General features: G+C 36.4%; 1 pseudogene; it reads left to right on the forward strand.

Moving 5' to 3' along the window:
* The first annotated feature begins 7,686 nt into the window (after window positions 1-7,686).
* The window catches only part of LOC131074745 (berberine bridge enzyme-like D-2), a 35,902-nt pseudogene continuing 21,931 nt past the window's right edge, over window positions 7,687-21,657 (forward strand).

Below are 21,657 nucleotides of genomic sequence, written 5' to 3' on the forward strand. Positions count from 1 at the left end.
TGATTACTCAATTGGTAGAGGAGGTTGCGCCTGCACCGGGAGGAAGCTCATCCGGTAACTAAGGCAAATGCCTTAGGGGTAGGCAAAATTCATGATAATATTTCTTATGCCCCAGAAAGAGGTTCTGGAAGATGTTCCAGACATTGGAAATGCTTATCCGATATGGAGATGTTCGACTGAAGATCCGATATCTTTCACTAGAATTCATTCATATCAATGACAAATTAGGGTTTTTCTTGGAGGTTCAAAGATTGAATTCACTTCATTTCTGATCACTTTGCATTCAGAGTGATTCAAAGTGAGTCTAAGGCAATTCAATGTGATCGATGTCTTCTAGAGAGATTTCACTAGCAATTGGAAGATTTCTTTAAGGTTTCACCGACAACTATTTATCAGGTATTTATCTATCATCATGGAAGTGGGATCATCCTTTGCACGCACTTTTATTGCAAATCCTACTGTTGTTGAGGTCAAGGACCATCCTAGGTTTATTTTCAAACAATGCCCGTGTATTGCCACCCTGGATGATTCGGTTGGTGCATTTTCCCTATCCCAGAAGGAGTTGTATATGTTGAAGATATCTAAGCATACATTCACTGTTAGATTGAGGATTTGGGAACCAATGATATTAAGAGCATGTATATGAGTGAGTTATTGGGAGATTCTTGAAAGATCAAGCCCGAGTACAAACATATTGAGGATCTAGGGTTTACCGGCATTCTGGATATTCCTAAATTTGAGGATGAGATTGTCAGATATGTTTTGAGTAGAGTTCATGGAGAATTCATCTAGTTGGATAGACCTTATAAGATTTCAAAGGAGGAAATTAAGGCCATCACCAGTCTACCACAGATTGGTTTGCATTTGGAGAAGAAGATTTCTAATGATCAGGTTAACAAGCTCACCGGTGCAACATCGAATTGGTGATCAATGAGGGTTAGCACCATCATAGATAAAGATATTAGATTCAAAAGCATGATTATTGGTTACAAGGTAACTCAATCAAACCATCTGAATTGTTTTTCTAGCTCATGCATCTATGCAACACATAAGATGATGAGGGAAAATGAGAAGTTAGATATATGTGGATGGATGTTGGATGAATTATTAATTAACTTAGGGAAGATCAAAGGAGAGAAGAAGGGAAAAATCCTGTATGGGAATCTTATTGTCTATCTAATGCTATTTAGTATTAATGAAACTCCCAATTTTCAGAAGAGACAATGAGCATTTGATATCCCGGTAGGAAGACAACTGAAACAATCTATTGCTACATTGGGTAGTCAGTGAGATGATAAGGTAAGTGTTCCAAAAGGCTAATAAATCTAGAGAAAGGCTTCCAAAGCAAATTGTTGAGAAATACTCACCTGAGATATGCTTCATGGTTAAAAAGGATGAGACTTTGATGAAGTTGTCAAGCCTCAGATGATATAGATTGAATAAATGGGTTATGAAGCTGATGCATAGATTCTAGATGCTTACGCAAAGATGTTAATTAATGCACCTATTGATGAAGCTGAGAAATCCTTTGGTACTGCAAAATAGAAAAAGAAAAAGGTTGAAATTAAGTTTAATCAAAAGAAGAGGGAGAAACAGTAGGGCAAAGAAATAAAATTTCTGGAACAGGTATCTCACAACATCAATGCATTAATTGATTATGTCCTAGAAAAAGGAAGGAAGAGGAAAGAGCCTGAAATTTTTTGTTGAACCTATTGCATCAGACTTTGGATTAGAGGATAACACACCCTTAGCATTCAAGAGGGTATTAAGGAAGAAAGGTGAAGAGACTAAGGAAGAAGCAAGGAAGAATCTCATTAGGAAGGTTACTATCAAGGTACCGGCACAAAAGCGAGCTCTGAAGGAAACACCTTCAGCTCCACCCAGTACTAGAAGAAGAAGGAAGATGGATGACATTGATTTGGCATTGGTAATGTAACTATTATTACAACCAAGACTTGTGAAGAATTGGTTGATGAAATTACTAAGGATGGTATGTTGAAAAATGTACAATTTTATTATGAGCTTTTAGATAATGATGAACAAAGAGAAGTTGAGGAAGTCATTTTATTGTATTTGGATATATAAGAAAGCTTTGTTAGAAATTGAAAATCAAATATCGGCATAGTTATTCAAAGATTTATATGCTAGAAGATTATCAACTATTGAGGAGGATAGGCATATAACAATTCAAGAGTTATTGGCTACTTGTGCATCCATTACTCCAAAGGAGTTGGATAGGACTCTTGAGGTTGCAGATAGGAAAATCTTTCAAAGTAAGCACAGAACAATCAGTCTTATGTTAGGTAGGGTTAATGAGATAGTCATTGAGACACACAAGGCATGGGTTCGGTTCTTAGCTACAAACCCTGGTTTCTATAGTTCACTGGAAGCTAATACAGATACTTTAGACTGATAATATGATGAAACTATAAAGATCCAATCAACCACTGAGAGGGGGGATGAATCAGTAGTTTAAAAATAGATAAAATTTTCACCAAACTTATTTTCAACTTTAGAATCAACTCACAAAGTTTACCGGTTTAGTCACTCTATCAAATCTACAATTGCACATTTAAACCTTACCGGTTGACCTAATACTTCAGTGATATAATTCAACAGATCTGAAACTTAAGTATCCTTTGACCAAAACCTTAAACCACTTCACTAATACCAATAATTTAAACCACTAGTCTACAATCTATCTTCTCTCCTTAATATATAAGTCTATCAATCATATACTTTTCTCTTTTTGTCCCTCAATCATATACTTTTCTCCCCCTTTGACAGCAATGCCAAAGTGAAGGTAAACCATTATGTTTCTTATCCATGCTTCACCGATCTGCAATTAGTTGCTCCCCTTGTGGAGTAGCTCCATTCTTCACCAATCCTTCTTCAAGATTTTCAATAGGTTTCAGGATTGATATCTTCCATATCTTCTTAATTAACTTCATGTAGGGGTACAACCCCTAACTCACCTCTGAGATATTCAAATGTAGCCTTAAGGTAGAGGTTTAGTAAAAATATCTGTTATTTGTTCTTTAGTGTAAACATGCTCTTGTGATACATCTTTTCTTTGAAATTTCTCTCTCATGAAATGATACTTCAGCTCTATATGCTTTGTCCTAGCATGCAACACCGGGTTCTTAGAAATATTTATAGAACTAGTGTTATCACATAAAATTCTTACTGGTTCTGATATCTTCAGCTTGAAACCTTCCAATATGTGTTTTATCCAAATTGCTTGGGTACAATTCATGTAAGGTGCAACATACTCATCTTGTGTTGTTGATTGAGATATACAACTCTGTTTCTTGCTGCTCCAAGACACTAATCTGCCTCCAAGAAAAAATGCTCCTCTGGTTGTACTTTTCCTATCATCAACATTGCTTGCCCAATTTGCATCGGTATAGACTTTTAAGTCAAATTCTCTTGCATATGGATACCATAATCAATAATATGTTGTGCCTTTCAAGTATCATAAAATTCTCTTGGTTGCAATCATGTGTGACTCCTTCGGATTTTTTTGAAATCTAGCAACCAATCCTACTACATGAGCAATGTCAGGTCTATTGTGGACAATATAATGTAGCTTACCCATCATGGCTCTGTATTCCTTTTCATCAACTGGTGCAAATTCATCTTCCTTTGACAATTTATAGCCTATACCCATTGGTGTTCCAACTAGTTTACAATCTCCCATTCCAAAATTTCTTAACACATCCTTCACATACTTGGATTGTGTGATAAAAATTCCTTCCTTCATCTGCTGGGTTTGCAAACCTATGAGTTTTTCTATCTCACCTACCAATGACATCTCAAATTCATTCTTCATTTCATTAGCAAAATCATGACACATATCATCATTAGCTCCAAAAATGATATCATCAACAAATACCTCACTTATGAGTATTTTACATCCTTCCGTCTTGAGATATATGTTACTATCTTCACTGGTTCTTTAAAAACCTATCTTTACTAGGTGAGAGCGCAATCTTTCATACCATGCTCTTGGTGCTTGTTTAATTCCATATAGTGCCTTATGTAGCTTGCACACCATATCCTTTTCTTAAGTTAATGCATAACCATCTAGTTGTTCTATGTAGACTTCTTCTTCCAATATTCCATTTAAGAATGTTGATTTCACATCCATCTTATATACCTTAAATCCTCTGTATACTGCAAATGCAAGTAGAGTCCTCACTCCTTCTAATTTTGCCATTGGTGCAAATGTCTCACCATAATCTTCACATTCCTCTTGTGCATATCCTTTGCATACCAGTCTCGTTTTATTCCTGACCACTACTCCATCTTCATTCAATTTGTTTTTGAATACCCACTTTATGCCTATTACATTCTGGTTTTCCTGTCTGGGTACCAATGACCATGTATTATTCTTTTCTATCTGATCAACTTCTTCTTTCATTCCCTTGATCCAGTCTTCATCTGCAAAGGCTTCTTTTATTGTTCTAGGCTCAATGGTAGAGAACATAAAAGAGTTTTCTCTTAGCCTTCTTCTAGTTAACACAACTACATTCTTGTCTCCAATAATCTAATCAGGGTTGTGATTGAGTCTGACATACCTTGGAATAACATGATCTTGGTTTCACGTTCTTCTTCTTCTTCACTTTCTTCATCTTCTGTTGGACTTTCACATTCCAGTTGAACTGGGGCTTCTATGTTCAGTTCTCCAACTTCTAGCTTTGCCGGTTCCAATTTAAAAAATAGAGTGTTTGGTTCTTCTTCTTCCTTCTACTTGTTGGTTTCTTTAGATTTTTTAGGAAATTCATCTACTCGAACATTGACACTTTCAATGATCTTCATAGTCCAGTTGTTGTAGCACTTGTAAGATTTTCTCTTGGTGGAGTAACCAAGAAATATGCCTTCATCACTTTTGGCATCAAACTTTCCAATATAATCACTTCTTTTAATAAAACATCTGCTACCAAAACCTTTCAAGTAACTGACATTCGGTGATCTACCATACTAGTATTCATAGGGTGTTTTGTCTTTACCTCTTTTGACCACTATCCAGTTCATTGTATAAACAGTTGTGCTGATAGCTTCTCTCCAAAATGTCTTAGCTACACATCCTTGAATTAACATAGTCCTAGCAGCTTCAACCACTAACCATTTGTTCCTTTCTGTAATACTGTTCTGCTGTGGTATCCTTGGTATAGATAGCTACCTCTTGATCCCATTATTTTCATGGTATCTAGTGAATTCATCTAAAGTAAATTCACCACCTTTATCAATCCTTAAACATTTCTGCTTCCTTCCACTTTCATTCTCAACCAAGGCTCTAGATGCTTTAAATTTTTTGAATGCTTTTATCTTGTCTTTCAAGAATGTGACCCACATCATTCATGAGCAGACATCACTAAATATCATGAAGTACCAATCACCTTTAATCCTCCTAGTCCTCATTGGTCCACATAGGTTAATATGAACCAAATCTAGGAAATGTTCAGCTAAGAAAGATTTTCTCTTGAAGGTTGAGGTTGTCATTTTCCCTAACTGACATTCCTTGCACAAATCATTCACCGGTTTGTCATACTGTGGCAATCCTCTTACTAATTTTGACTTGCTAACTCTTAAAATGTTATCTAAATTCACATGACAAAACCTCTGATGTCAAAGCCAACTATCTTCTACTTTTGCAATCAAACAACCATTGACTTTAGAGTTTAAGTGAAATAGGTTACCTTTGGTTTTTTTTCCAGTTGAAATCAGTTAACCTTTGCTTCCAAAGATCTTGCATACTCCATTCTTGAGTTCTAATGGGTAACCTTTGTCATTGAGTTGAGCGACCCTCAAAATATTATGTTTCAAACCTTCAACCCAGTAGACATCATTTGCACTACTCTTACCATTCAAGAAAATGGATCCTTTGCCTTTCACCATGCAGGGAGAGTTATTCCCAAATCTTACAACACCTCCATCAAATTTGTCCATATTAGAGTTGAGAAAATACAACACCACAGGAGCCCAAATGATCTCTGCAAGCTGAAAAACCTATTACAAGGAGAAGTAAGGAAGCAAATCACAGAAGAAAGAAATACTCAGAAAATATGCTCAAAAAGAGAGAGCTCAATATTCACAAAAAGTGTAATGTAATAATCCTCCTTCTTACAATGAAAAGAAAGAACTCAACCTTTAATAGGTCAAGAAACCCTAAAAAGGAAAACCTAGGTTTGCACATAATAATTAATAAAAGAATTAATTATTATGCACCTAAAGTTAGCTTAAGTGTAAAAGAGATAAAGGGAACTTAAATAATTAAACAAATATTTTTTAATTAATCAAGTAAATACCTAAATACTCTAACACCCCCCCTTAAGCTGGACTGGGGGAGAAGCTAAAACCTAGAACAGCTACTGAAAGTATGAAAGATGGGTCCCGGCAACAAGGCCTGATAAGGTATCCAAATACAATGAAATTTCTATGAAATGGAGAAATAGAGAAAACCACATGGGAAAAAGCTCTACTCCAAAAAGAGATCGAAAAGAACACCACTGAAGCATGAAATAGATGCAAACACTGTCGAAGAGAAACTATTGATCTGAAGAACCTCCACTTAAATAGAACATGACCAGGTAGAGAAGACTGTAATATATATGAGTGCCCTCAAATGACACTACTCGAATCAGATGGCAAACAAGGAAAACAACTAAAATCAAAGATGCAGATGGCATGTGAAACTAAAGCCTGAAGAGTTGATCAATCGAACCATAGAAGCATTAGAACCAATAGGACAAACCTCCCCATAATGATCAAGAGGGATAGGTACACTGAAAAGAATGACCAAGAAGAGCTGCATGATGAAGAACCAAGAACATCAAAGGTGCTGAGAAAAGTACATCATGTCATGGAAGGAACACTAACTTGACACACATCATGAGGTGAATGTCGTGGAAGGAACACTCACTGGACAAAGGAAGATGGCAAATGAAAGGCAAACATCAACCCCCTCATGGCACTTTAGAAGGAGTGCATGTACAATAAGGCACAAGATGTGCAAGATCCCAAGTAAACAATGCATGATGGCACTTTATTTCAGTGTGTTTGCATAAATACAATGCTACAATGATAATAAGACTGGAAATGGAAAGAACAACAAAAACTGAGACATCCTACTCAGAGAAGAGATCCCAGGACCTGAAACAACCAATATATCCACCAGAGTGCTGAAAAGAAAAAAACTAAATAAAATATGCATGGAGAAGAATCTGGAAATAAAACTCATATGGTTGGAAAGTACACAGCACATGCTTTCCAAAGATATAATTTTTACAAAAAACAGAGTTTGGATGCTCATTCTACGTCTCCTGGAGTGCAAAAAAGAGACCCCACTTTGACTGGAAACAAGTATAGTCAAACAGAAAAATTGGAAAAAAATACCAACATCACGAGGTCCGTCTCGGAATCAGCTTTCTGATGCCTATTCTTTTTCAAAAATATGACTCCATATGCCCAAGATATGACCAAAACACCAAACCCCCTTCAAAACAAGAGGAAGGGGTAGTCTGGTGGCTGGGACGGGCGGAGGTGGCTAGTGGGCGGGGCTCCGGTGGCGGTCGGGTGGAGCTTTGATGGCCAGGTAGTACCCCAGTGGCCGGGTGGTGGAGCGAGGGCAGTTTTCGGTGGTAGGGTGACTAGCAGGTTGAGCCCGAGGCGACGACGGCAGTAATGGCCGAGCAGCAAAGGCAAGGGTCGGGCGGCGGCAACAGGAGCCAGCGAGGCCAGCAGGTGGCCGGAGCACTAGCGGGGCTGCAGGGAGGCCTGCAAGGAGTTGCGAGTGGTGGGGCTAGGGAGGCAAGGGTCGGCAGGGCTGCTGGGGCGGCCGACAAACCAGGGATCGGCGGGGGCCGGTGAGGAGCTACAGCAGCAGGGCTGGGGAGCAAGGCTGCCGAAACGCGGGGCCGCCGGGAAGCCGAGGACCAGAGGACACCGGTGGGGCCCACTATGTCAGTGGTGGTAGGGCTCATGGTGGTCATATCTGTGGTAGCAGAAGGCTCAGGAGGCCCTTCGGTACCCTGTGTACTGTGGGGAACCCCCCCCCCCCCACAAAATGATTTTTGACAAAAAAATTTTGTGAAACCCTTGCTTTTTTTTCCCTTTTTCTTTTTGGTTTTTTTTGAATTTATTTTTTTTTTAAATAAAAAATTCTGCCTACATGCTGTAAAAAGGCAAAAATATTTTTGTTTTTGAATTTTTTTCTTGAACTGCGTGCCAGGGTCGTACGACTTGGATTTGGAGAAAAAATACTCCTAGAGGCTCAGGAGCCAAAACTAGGCAAGTTTTATATGACTATAGGGGTTTTCGGGCCTTCTGAGCATGATGGTGAGGTCCGTTTAGGCCCAAAGTGCTCAGGAAAAAAAAAGGCCTATCCCTAAGTACAAAAAAAAACTTCCTGCAACCATAGATCTGCTTCCAATGCAAAAATTCTCAAAACAAGAACAGGTAGCTGTAGATCTGAAGCTCTGATACCATATTGGAGTTGAGAAAATACAACACCATAGGAGCCCAAATGATCTCTACAAGCTGAAAAACCTGTTACAAGGAGAAGCAAGGAAGCAAATCATAGAAGAAAGAAATACTCAGAAAATATGCTCAAAAAGAGAGAGCTCAATATTCACAAAAAGTGTAATGTAATAATCCTCCTTCTTATAATGAAAAGAAAGAACTCAACCTTTAATAGGTCAAGAAACCCTAAAAAGGAAAACCTAGGTTTGCACATAAAGAATTAGTTATTATGCACTTAAAGTTAGCTTAACTGTAAAAGAGATAAAGCGAACTTAAATAATTAAACAAATATTGTTTAATTAATCAAATGAATACTCGAATAATCTAACAGTCCAATGTTAGAAACTTGCTATGATCACTAGTCATGTGATGTGAACAACCACTGTCAATAATCTAGTCATCTGAATTATCCAAGTTAGAGACCAATGCCTCCTAATCTGATGTGTCTTCTTTGATAGTAACAAAGACAATGTCCTCATTTGTATCTTCCTCGGATTCTTCATCTGTAATACCTTCATCCACTGCAATGACACAATTTATTTTTCCTTTTCCTTTAAACTTCCTATATTTCTCTCAATTTTTCTCGTTATCTCCATTAGGATAGTTAGCAACAATATGTCCTATCCGGTTACATGCAAAACATTTTAGTGGCAATTTACCTCTATACTTACCGATACCTTTGGGTAACCGCTTGGCCAACAATGCTTTGATTTCCATCAAGTTATCATCATCATCTACCTCTCTGATGGATCTAGATTCATGATTGTAACTTACTTCTATGATTTTTCTTACTAGTAGGGTTGAGAGTGAGGCTTTAAATGCAGATTCTAACCTCTGAACACTTCTATCAAAACCATTTAATTTGAATGTAGTCAATTTACTAATGATAGAGTCAAGAGTTACCTTTGTCTTGTCAATGACAATAGATTTGAGTTCTTGAATGGCTGCAACTCTGATAGCATAGACCAGTAGAAGGGTTCTCAATACCTTGCTAACCACAATGGCATCCTCCACTGTACCTCCAGCACTTTTGATTTATCCAACTATCTCCTCGATTCTCTGACCATACTGTTGAATTTTTTCACCTTCAACCATTCTCATATCATCAAATTTTCATCTGAGACTCTCTTCCTTGGCTATCTTTACATGCTCATCACCACCATAGATTTCTTCTAAACTTCATATGCAGTCTCCATTCCATGAACATCAACATATTTTACATCTGAAAAGGTTCTGATGTGTTAGGTCCCAGGGACAACTAAGAGGGGGGGTGAATCAGTTGTCTAATAATTTTAATCCAAAATAACTTTAACTTTAATGCATAATACTGGTGAACTTGTCTTTTATACCGGTAGACAATTTTATCAGTTAATTGCAATACCAGTAAGGATTAATGCATGAAACAGAAAGATAAAGTCATCCACAACACATAACACCAAAATTTATACGTGCAAACCCTGTAAGGGGAAAAACCATGGTCAGAAACCTTACCCACAATCAAATGATCCTACTGCAGATAGTAAGTGTATACAAATGGGGTTTGCACATGCTGAAAGGCCAAGCGCCTAGAGCTCACTGCTCAATCACAAATGGGAAGTCACACTGACTTACAGTTGGATGTTTAAATCCAATATGAATGTACTACATAATTTAGCATCTTTGCATGCTAGATTCAGTACCGGTGTAGTTCTGCTTGTCTTCACAAAAACCTCCTTCAAACTTCAAATGATGTTTGCATGTATAGCTCTGCTTATTCTTGCATATACCTTCACACAATTCTTTTTTGCATTCACACATTCGATCTTACAATTAAGATCTTACATTTATACAATAACCTAAGACCAATTTTATTAGGTTGGCTCTACAAGATATTACAATAAAAGCATTTTATAAACAAAAAAATATCCGATGCAATAACCAATTGAACATGTTGGCTTAATGCATTTACAACAATAATTAATCATCTTCAAATTGTGCCATGCTGATCTGGAAAAGATAAACTTGTCGGTGTATACCCTGGACTTATTTGCCGATAATAGAAAATATGCAAATACAATTATTCCAATAAACCAATCTTTAAGACAAAGTGTCAAAAAGATGTCTTCGACATAATCATGTGTTTTCCATGCTATTCCAAGTGCTGGTGAATATTATATCCTACTGGTGTACCATATACCCGTGACTATGCATAAGTCACTTGCTTGCCGATGAATGTTACTGATTCTCCAAAGTGCCAGAGTTGATAAGTGTTAGTAGGTGTTGACATCAATGACAAAACCATACCAAAATACCAACAATCTCCCCCTTTGGCATTGATGGCAACACAAGATGGAAAAACCATCAAAGTGCCAAATCAAAAATGCCAAATACCAAAAACCAACAATTTCCCAAAAAGAAATTATAACCAGAATTCAGATATGAATAGTCTTTCCTTAAAATAACAGTCTCTCCCCCTGAGAGTAACATGTGTTTTCCTTGTGTTTTTCTTGTGTTTTTGTGTTTTTCCATACCAATCTCTCCCCCTTTGACATCAAATGCCAAAGTTAAAACCAAGTTCATATACAAAATACCAACCAATTCAATATACCAACTACTCCCCCTTAGAAGTAGCTTCCTCATCAAAGACCGGAGTAAAAGATTTCTCTGTTAATTCTGCCAGTTGATGACAAACATCAACTATCTAAGTCTCTACCAGTGGGGGTATGACCCCAAGCTAATCTCTTAGATATTCAAAAGTTTCCTTAGGCAAAGGCTTAGTGAAAATATCTACAATCTGCTCTTTAGTATTCACATAAACCAGTTTGACTTCTTTTCCTTCAACATTCTCTTTTAGAAAATTCAATTTGATAGAGACATGTTTAGTTTTAGAATGTAGTACTGGATTCTTAGATATATCAATTGTTGCAGTGTTATCACAATAGATAGTTATAAGTTCCTTGCAATTTACCTTTATGTCCTTTAACATTTATTTAAGCCATAATACCTGTGTACAGTTTGTTGCTGCTGCAACATATTCTGATTCTGTTGTTGATAAAGATGTGCAACTTTGTTTCTTACTCAACCAAGAAATTAATCTGTTTCCAAGAAAAAATGCTCTGTCGGTGGTGCTTTTTCTGTCATCTACATCTCCTGCCCAATTTGCATCTGTGTATGCATATAATTCAAATTTTTCATCTCTAGGATACCATAATCCAAGATTTGTAGTGCCTTGTAAGTACCGGAAAATCCTTTTTACTGTTGATTCATGATTTTCTCTAGGATTACTCTGAAATCTTGAAATAATACATACTACATTCATGATATCAAGTCTTGTTTGTGTCAAATATAGTAAACCTTCTATCATAGATTTGTACCTAGTCAGATTAATAGGTGTAGATTCATCCCTTAGTGATAATTTGTCACTTGTAGTCATAGGTGTGCTTGCCGGTTTAGAGTTATCCATCCCAAATTTCTTTAGTAACTCCTTTAAGTACTTAGTTTGACTCAAGAATATACCTTTATCAGTCTGTGAAATCTGTAATCCTAAAAAAAATTTTACTTCTCCAATAATAGACATTTCAAATTCTTGCTACATTTTGATAGAAAAATCTTTACATAATCCATCTTCTCCTCCAAAGATTATATCATCAACAAAAACTTCTATAACCAAGATGTCATAATTAGTCACTTTATAGTATAAATTATTGTCTGTATTACCTTTAGAAAAACCAATCTTCAAAAGATACTTATATAATCTTGCATACCAAGCTCTTGGAGCTTGCTTCAACCCATACAAAGCTTTCCTTAACCTGCAAACCATATCTTTGTCTTCTGTCAGAGAAAATCCATTAGGTTGTTCAATGTAAACCTCTTCTTCAAGAATTCCATTCAAAAATGCACATTTAATATCCATCTGATATACTTTGTAGTTCTTGTGTGTTGCAAAGGCCAAGAATAATCTAACTGCCTCAATTCTTGCTACTGGTGGAAATGTTTCATTCTAATCAATTCCTTCTTTCTGAGAATATCCCTTACATATCAATCTTGCTTTATTTCTAATTACTTTACCATCTTCATTAAGTTTGTTTCTAAATACCCTTTTGGTTCCAATAACATTTTTATCTTTAGGTCGGGGAACTAATGTCCAAGTGTTATTCTTCTCAATCTGTTCTAATTCTTCTTCCATAGCTTTAATCCAAAATTTATCTTCACATGCCTCATTAACTGATGTTGGTTCAATTTGAGAAATAAGACATACCTCTTCATTTTCCAGTCTTCCTCTTGTCATAACTCCTCTATATTTGTTTCAATCTTCAGAATGATTCAATCTTACATACCGGGGTGTCTTTGTTTGTTGTTGTTCCTCAGTCATAGTGGAATTTTCAGATGGTACCGGTGTAACTGGATCTTCATTTTGTACCAGTGGATTTTGTACAGATTCATTTGTCAGTATTTCTATTACCGGTTCAAAGTATGTATACCTTGAAGTTTCTCTGAATTGTTCATCAATCTTTATATTTGTGCTTTCAACAATTTTTTGCAATCTTTTGTTAAAACATCTGTATGCTTTTCTCTTAGATGAATAACCAAGAAATATTCCCTCATTACTTCTAGGATCAAATTTTCCAATATACTCACCTCTTCTAATATAGCATTTACTTCCAAAAATTTTGAAATATTTAAGAGTAGGAGTAATGCCAAACCATAGTTCATGAGGGGTCTTACCGGTTTCACCTTTGATGTGAACTTTGTTGAATGTATAGACTGTTGTACTTACTACTTCTCTCCAATATACATGTGGTAGATTTGCTTCTGATAACATACTTCTGGCTGCATCCAAGATAGTTCTTTTTTTCCTTTCTACAACTCCATTTTACTGTGGTGTCCAGGGTGCTGATAGCTGTCTTCTGATTCCATTCACTTCACAGAATGTATTAAAGTCCTTAGATGTAAATTCACCTCCTTGATCTAATCTTAAACATTTGATTTTCTTGCTAGTTTCATTTTCTACCATTGCTTTGAACAGTTTGAACTTTCCAAGTGCTTCTAATTTTTCTCTGAGAAAAGTAACCCAGCATCTTTTAGAATAGTCATCAATGATTAGCATAAAATATCTATCTCCTTGTAAACTTTTAGTTCTAGTTGGACCACATAAATCAGTATGAATTAAATCAAGAGCATTATTAGATTTTTTTGGAATACTTTTGAAAATAGCTCTAACTTGTTTTCCAAATTGACATTCTTTGCATACCAGATTGTGAGGTTTAACAATTTTAGGTAGATCTCTAACTGCCTTAGTAGTACTGATCTTCACCATGCAATCAAAATTTACATGACAGAGTCTCTTATGCCATAGCCAACTTTCATCAATATGAGCAATCAAGCATGTCTTATCATTGTTATTCAGATGAAAGATGTTACCTCTAGTTTGATTACCGGTTGCAATTTCCAAACCAGTCCTATTCATAATTTTGCATTTACCATTTTTGAATTGTAACTGAAATCCTTTTTCAACTAATTGACCAACACTCAAAATATTGTTCTTTAAACCTTCAACATAGTAAACATTGTCAGTATTATGCTTACCATCAAGAGATATTGAACCCTTACCTTTGATTAAACAAGATTTATCATCTCCAAGTCTTACTAAACCTCCATTATACTCCTAAAAAGTTAAAAATTTACTTTTGTGACCAGTCATGTGATGTGAGCATCCTGAATCAATGATCCATTCATCCTTAGTTTCAATTCTAGCTGCCAAGGCCTGTTCTATCGGTTGAACAGTAGGTGCCAGTTGATCTTCTGTTATAGCAACAAAAACCCATCCATTGTCTGCCAGATCCTCATCAAAATCATCAGTCACTCCTTCCTCAGCAACATAACAAGATTTGTCCTTATTCTTCTTGAATTTGTATCTCTGATATTCAGGGTTAGGTCTGTATGTCCTTCTAGCTTCTTCTCTTAACCTAGCATGTCTATCAGGGCATCTTGAAGCCATATGACCAATTTTATTACAGTTAAAACATTTAAAGGGTTCTTTACCTTCATACTTACTTCCAACTAGACCTTTAGGCATTTTTCTTGTAAATAGTGCTTCAAGTTCTTCAAGTTCTTCATTTTCTCTCCTACTTTCTTTAAGTTCTGTTGCATAAAAAGCATTCCAATCAGATTTGTCAAATGATGATGCATATGATGTTGATGCCTTAAAAGATAAGTCTGTCTTTATAGTAGCAACATGACTGAATTCCTTAATTTCAAAGGCTGATGGTTTTCCAATCAATGTATCCCTAGTTACTGATGTGTTAGGCATTGTTCTAAGTTCATTTATTACAATAACTTTCATTTTATATGCCGGTGGCAATCCTCTTAAAACTTTTGAAATAATTTCGTCTTCACTTAAGGTTCCTCCACAACATTTAATACCCAAAACAATTTCATTTACTCTTTCCATAAAAGCAGAAATTCTTTCATCCTCTTCCATTTTTAGACTTTCATACCTGATCCGGAAGCTTTCAAGTTTTGCAATTTTGACTATGGAATCTCCTTCATTTAGTGTTTCCAAGTGACCCCAAATAGCTTTAGCATTAGACCTATCTGATAATCCCATGATTTGCTGATCTAATAGAGCGCTCAAGAGTGCTTCTCTTGCCTTGCAATCATTCTCTTCATCTTTAGTTAGATTTGGTGGATTAGGCTGGCTTATAGTAGGAGCGGTATAGTCATTCTTTGTTACATCCTAGATGTCCTTTCCAATGCAATTCAGATGTGTCTCCATCCTGATCTTCCATATCCCATAGTTGGTTCCATCAAGTTTAGGACTGTCCTTCCTGAAATAGTTGCTAGACATTGGATCTCCTCAAGCTATTAAACTTTTGCAAAAGAGGACTCGGCTCTGATACCAATTGTTAGGTCCTAGGGACAACTGAGATGGGGCGGTGAATCAATTGTCTAATAATTTTAATCCAAAATAACTTTAACAACTTTAATGCACAATACCGGTGAACTAGCCTTTTATGTCGGTAGATAGTTTTATCAATTAATTGCAATACCAGTAAGGATTAATGCATGAAACAGAAAGATAAAGTCATCCACAACACATAACACCAAAATTTATATGTGGAAACCCTATAAGGGGAAAAACCATAGTGGGAAACCTTACCCACAATAAGAGGATACTACTACAAATAGTAAGTGTATACAAATGGGGTCTGCACATGCAGAAAGGCCAAGCACCTAGAGCTCACTGCTCAATCACAAATGGGAAGTCACACTGACTTACAGTTGGATGGTTAAATCCAATATGAATGTACTGCATAATTTAGCATCTTTGCATGCTAGATTTAGTACCGGTGTAGTTCTGCTTTTCTTCACAAAAACCTCCTTCAACCTTCAAATGATGTCTTCGTGTATAGCTCTGCTTATTCTCACATATACCTTCACACAATTCTTTTTCACATTCACACATTCGATCTTACAATTAAGATCTTACATTTATACAATAACCTAAGACCAATTTTAGTAGGTTGGCTCTACAAGATATTACAATAAAAGCATTTTATAAACAAAACAATATCCGATGCAATAACCAATTGAAAATGTCATCTTAATGCATTTACAACAATAATTAATCATCTTCAAAGCGTGTCATGCTGATCTGGAAAAGATAAACCTGTCAGTGTATACCTTGGACTTGTTTGCCAGTAATAGAAAATATGCAAATACAATTATTCCAATAAACCAATCTTGAAGACAAAGTGTCAAAAAGATGTCTTCAACATAATCATGTGTTTTCCATGCTATTCCAAGTGTCATTGAACATTATATCCTATCGGTGTACCATATACCAGTGACTGTGCATAAGTCACTTGCTTGCCGGTGAATGTTACTAATTCTCCAAAGTGCTAGAGTTGATAAGTGTTAGTAGGTGTTGACATTAATGACAAAACCATACCAAATTACCAACATGATGATGGCTTCCAATGCTTGGTTGTTCTCTTGTTGCTCCATCTTCTGATTATCTGTCAGAATTACACTAGGCAAGTTATACTCAGTAACAACATGATCCCAATACTGACTTCCCAAGCTCTTGATGTAAATATTCATCCTATCACTTCAGATTCTATAATTATCTCTATTGAACTTCAGACCCTCTCTCTTCATCATTTTCTCCTAGATCTTTTCCTCAAGATATTAGGCTTATACTCAAGACGACCTGAAATTCTCTAATACAAATTGATAATATGATGAAACTATAAAGATCCAGTCAACCACTAAGAGGGGGGGTGAATCTATAGTTGGAAAATAAACTAAATTTTCACCAAACTCATTTTCAACTTTAGAATCAACTCACAAAGTTTATCGGTTTAGTCACTTTAACAAATCTACAGCTACACTGTTAAACCTTACCGGTTGACCTAATACTTCAATGATATAATGCAATAGATCTGAAACTTAAGTATCCTTTGAACAAAAACTTAAACCACTTCACTAATACCAATAATAACATATTTCAGATCATTTCCAATCATTTAAAATGTATCTATGCAGATTTACCAATCATTCATATCAACCATAGCAGAAACACATCCACAAAATCATTTAGCAATTGACACAATGATTTTTCACATGGTAACCCAAATGGGAAAATCCACAGTGGGGATGAATACACACATGTATTTGTGAACTCTTCTAAAGTTCGTCCTATTAGGAGCCAAGCCTAGTTAGAATCTTATACAAGAATGTTATACTAGGAATAGATCTAGTTAAGGACCACCCGGTTAAGGGATTGACTACAAATACCATGTTAAAGGTAATACCCTATTAAAGGTAACCTCAATGGAGGATTTCAAATCCAATCTAATGGATCACCTAGTTAGAGGATTTCAACAACAATCTTGCTAGAGCTTACCCTGTGAGGGGATTTCAAACTGTTGTAATTGTTAGAGAATAACAGGTTCTTGACAGATCTGGAAATAGCACTTCCTTGCTGAATGAGATCCTTTACCGCTCCTACCTTACTTCACACCATTCTGAAAACACACCTCCTGGTTCGATAATAATCACTTTCACACTTAATCAAATTTACCAACCACTCATTCAATCAATTCATCAACCTTATAAACAAATACATTAGATCGATAACACAACACAAACCCTAAAATTCTCATAGAGATTATAAACACATCGGTTCAATATTGACTATTAGATTACATGCAATCAACTTTATATTCTTCTAGGAATCTACAACCGCTCCTAGATCATCACACTTTGAATATTGTAACACAACATGCATTTGTCACTTCATACTATGAATTTGATCATTCCCAAGATAAACGGTTATCTTTACGCACCAGAACCATCTTAAAACTCATCACGTGCAACATGCTTTCATGGCATCTTCATCACCAATCATCATTTGGTCATAAATCATCACAACCGATCTCCAAGCTTCATCGGTTAGGGTTCTACTTCTCAACTGGATAGGGTTATCGGTTTATCTTCACTAATTCATTACCGGTTGCTTTATTGCTTCATTACCCGTTTCTATTTACATCAATGACAACACTTCCTAATATACTTCTTCAATGCAATCTCCATGAAATGTCAACATAGACATCCTAGTTGAAGGGAAAGGTAAAGGTATTGTGGGTACTTCAACTTTTATTTTGAAATATATTAAGATATTTCAAAATAAAGGTTACTAATGTACAGGTTACTAATATTGAGGATAATAGTCCTCCTGATTAGAATGTACATGTTGAGGTCACAGTTCATAAGGAGGAACCCATAGTAACTATTACTGCACCAAGTGGCGAAGCCACCGGTGCAAAAGTGTAAGTTATAAAAGTTAATAAACCATCAGAGGAAAAGATAGAGGAATCCGACAGGGAACCGATAGTGAGTGCATCATTATTGTCAATTGACACCTCATAGGTATAACAGAAAAGCTTAACTAAGATGATAGCTACACAGAAAATGATGAAGGAAGGATCTATGGACAAAGAAGTTATTGATTAGTCTATCCCTATTTTGCATGGACTTTTCTCAGAGTGCAAATTTGATAAAGGAGCAAGCCCATCTGGAAAGCTTAAAATAATCATAGAGAACATTTCTAAGGACTTTCAATCTTTATAGTAGATATCAAACCGGCAGGCATTGGAGATATTTACATAGGCTAAGAGAGCTACTTTTGATCAGATGATTGAGTCAGAGAAGAAGGAGATTAATGATAAGATGAAGTTGATTGATAATACTTTGAGGCAATGTACTAATATTTACAGAGTATGTTGTAACATAGGTTTACTTATAGCAGATTTAGATAAAAGGATTAAGGATATTTAGGAGAAGATTGTAGGTATAGTCAATTCTTTTGATGGCCTAAATTCTTTAACAACATCTATTGATGGTTAGATTTTGGTTTTGGAAGCTCAAGTTTCAGCTCTTGAGAGAGATAAAGATAAAATCATAGAGGATTGGTGAGTCCCCGGTTGGACTCATTAAGTTTACATAAGGAGTGTATGTATATGGTTGGTAAGCCCACACCGACAGAACTTAAGGATACAGAGTCATATGCTCACATGCTTAATGGACTAGTATCTATTTCCAGCACACTCAAATCAGGTTGAGATTGCTATCTAGAGCTCTTAGAGAAATCCTATCCGGAAATTTTCAAATATATTAAGCTTCGGTAAGGTATTTTGGGACATTCTTTATACAGACTTTCATTCTTCGTCCTGGTTTTTGGTATTTTTTTTGGCATTGATGTCAAAGGGGGAGGTATAGGTGAAAAATATATTCTTGACATTAGGAGATATGGAGATATGGAGTATTTTGTTTAGATCATGATCACCAATGGATATTCAGCTCAGGGGGAGCTGTCTCATGGTGAAAAATGGTAGCTAGAAATCATTATCATTTTTTACATGAGTGTTGCCATCAATGCCAAAGGGGGAGATTGTTGGCAATTAACACTCATTTGATTGGGTTTCAATATGTTGTCATTGATGGCAAAAATTTTTGGCTTTCATATTTTGGTTTGGTTTTTTATCGACAGACATTTCACCGGCACCGGCACCAGCAGGTATCTTCACCGGTAGGAGGAATTCTTTGGGTCAGGCATTGCAGGCTGACGTGCCTTCATCAGGTTACAAGTATTGGAGGTCGAAATCATTTGGGAGATCCAGTAATCGTCAATTGATTTTGATATTAATGTATATATGTAATTGAGCCAACATGTATATTCATTTTGTAATTATCTATGTAAGCCAACATAAGGCATGAAGGATTATAAGGGTATATAGGTCAGTTGATTAGATCATTTTGAGATATTATGGAATGTGAATGAGAGAGTGATAATTTTAATGCGAAAAAAATTCATTGTGTAAGGGGTATTCTGGTATGGGTTTAAGGTTTCAGACCAGAACACACAAAGCTTTAACTGGAACTGTATTCAGGCATAGGATATGATATCATTGTAGTTCACTCATTTCTTTGGATTGTAGTCTAGATTTTTTATGTAGTCACTGAGACTCCTTTTGTGATTAAGTAGTGTGCTCTAGGCTGTAAGCCTTCCTACAAGTGTAGGTTGCTATATTTTGTAATATCTCTTCATATGGCCAGTGGATTGATATTGTGGGTCATAAATCACACCATGGTTTTTCCTCTTTGAGGTTTTTCACATATAATTCTCTGTGTTATGGTATTCAATTATGTGATTGTCTTATTGATTTCTTTACTTCTTTCAATCTTATATGTACCGGTTTACCGGTTGGTGAATGCATGGTTTAATAAGATTAAAATTGATTATTTTAGTACAAGATTTATTCATCCCCCCCCTCTCAGTGTTCTTGGATTCCAACAAGTCACACTCAAAAATAAGCTAACACAACATCAATGAGAGAAGAGCCACAAAACATACACCTATGATGAAGGTAAGAAAACATACACAACATACATAAGTTGAAAGAAGGCAAGAATAGTGATTTCAATTAATTATAAGGCCAATGGCCAACTTACAGTTGCAAAATACAAAATAATACAAGAGAAGTGGGAGAGCATAGAATAGCTCAAGCCAACAAGGAGAGAACCCTTTATAATGAGGCTTAACAACCTTTATATAGAAAATTGGTTACAACAATGATCATGACCCCTATATGTTAGTCTGGGAGTGCAAGGAAGTGCATGCACTTGACATCTATACATGCAAGTAGCCTAACCATACCCTGAAAAGGCAACCCTAAGAAGGGTGGATTGACTGTAGACATGACATAATTCACCACAACAAGCATTAGCTTGTACCTCCCTTGATGGAAATCTTGCCAAAAACATTAAATGCACTTCTGTGGCTCCACAAAAGAAGGTTCATAAGTCAGAAAAGTTTCCAGAGCATTTAAAGCTTTGAGTGTTGATCATGCCATTCAAAAGTGTCGCTAATCAAAAAGAAGTCTGGGGACTTCAAAAACTCGGGTTCCCAAAGTCGAGAAGAAAAGGAAAGAACTTCGAAACCTCAGGGTTCTGGGGTTCTGAGAAAGAGAAAGGAGAGCAACAAGAAACTTCAAAGCCTCGGGATTCTGGAGTTCTAGGGAATTGAAAAAAAGGGCTAAGGAAGGAACTTCGGAACCTCGGGGTTCTGGGGGTCTAGGAAAGAAGAAGGTAAGCAAAAGAAGAGAACTTTGGAACCTTGGGGTTTTGAAGGAATAAATGAAGAAAGGCTAGGAGGGAACTTTAGAACCTCGGGGTTCTAGGGTTCTGGAGAAGGAAAGGGAAAGGAAATTCAAAACCTCGGGGTTCTCAAGTTTCACAGAACTGAAAAGGATGCAAGGAAAAGGTTGGACCTAGCAAAGGAACTTCAAAACCTCGGGGTTCTGGAGTTCCAAGAAGGGAAGGAGAAGAGAAAGGAACTTTAGAACCTTGGGGTTCTGAAGTTTCGGGGGAACTGAAGAGAAGGGAAAAGAAAGAGAGGAACTTCGGAAACTCAGGTTTTCGTAGTTCTTGGAAAAGAAAGGAGAGGCAGCATAGGGAAGGAACTTCGTAACCTCAGGGTTTCGTACTTCTGAGGAAGAAAACAAAGAGGTAACTTGGGAACCTCAATGTTCTGGAGTTCCAGAAAAGGAAAACAAGAGAAGGCAAAGGGAAAGAACCTCGAAACCTCGGGGT

The sequence above is a fragment of the Cryptomeria japonica genome, chromosome 7 (assembly GCF_030272615.1).
Source record: "Cryptomeria japonica chromosome 7, Sugi_1.0, whole genome shotgun sequence".
Lineage (NCBI taxonomy): Eukaryota > Viridiplantae > Streptophyta > Pinopsida > Cupressales > Cupressaceae > Cryptomeria > Cryptomeria japonica.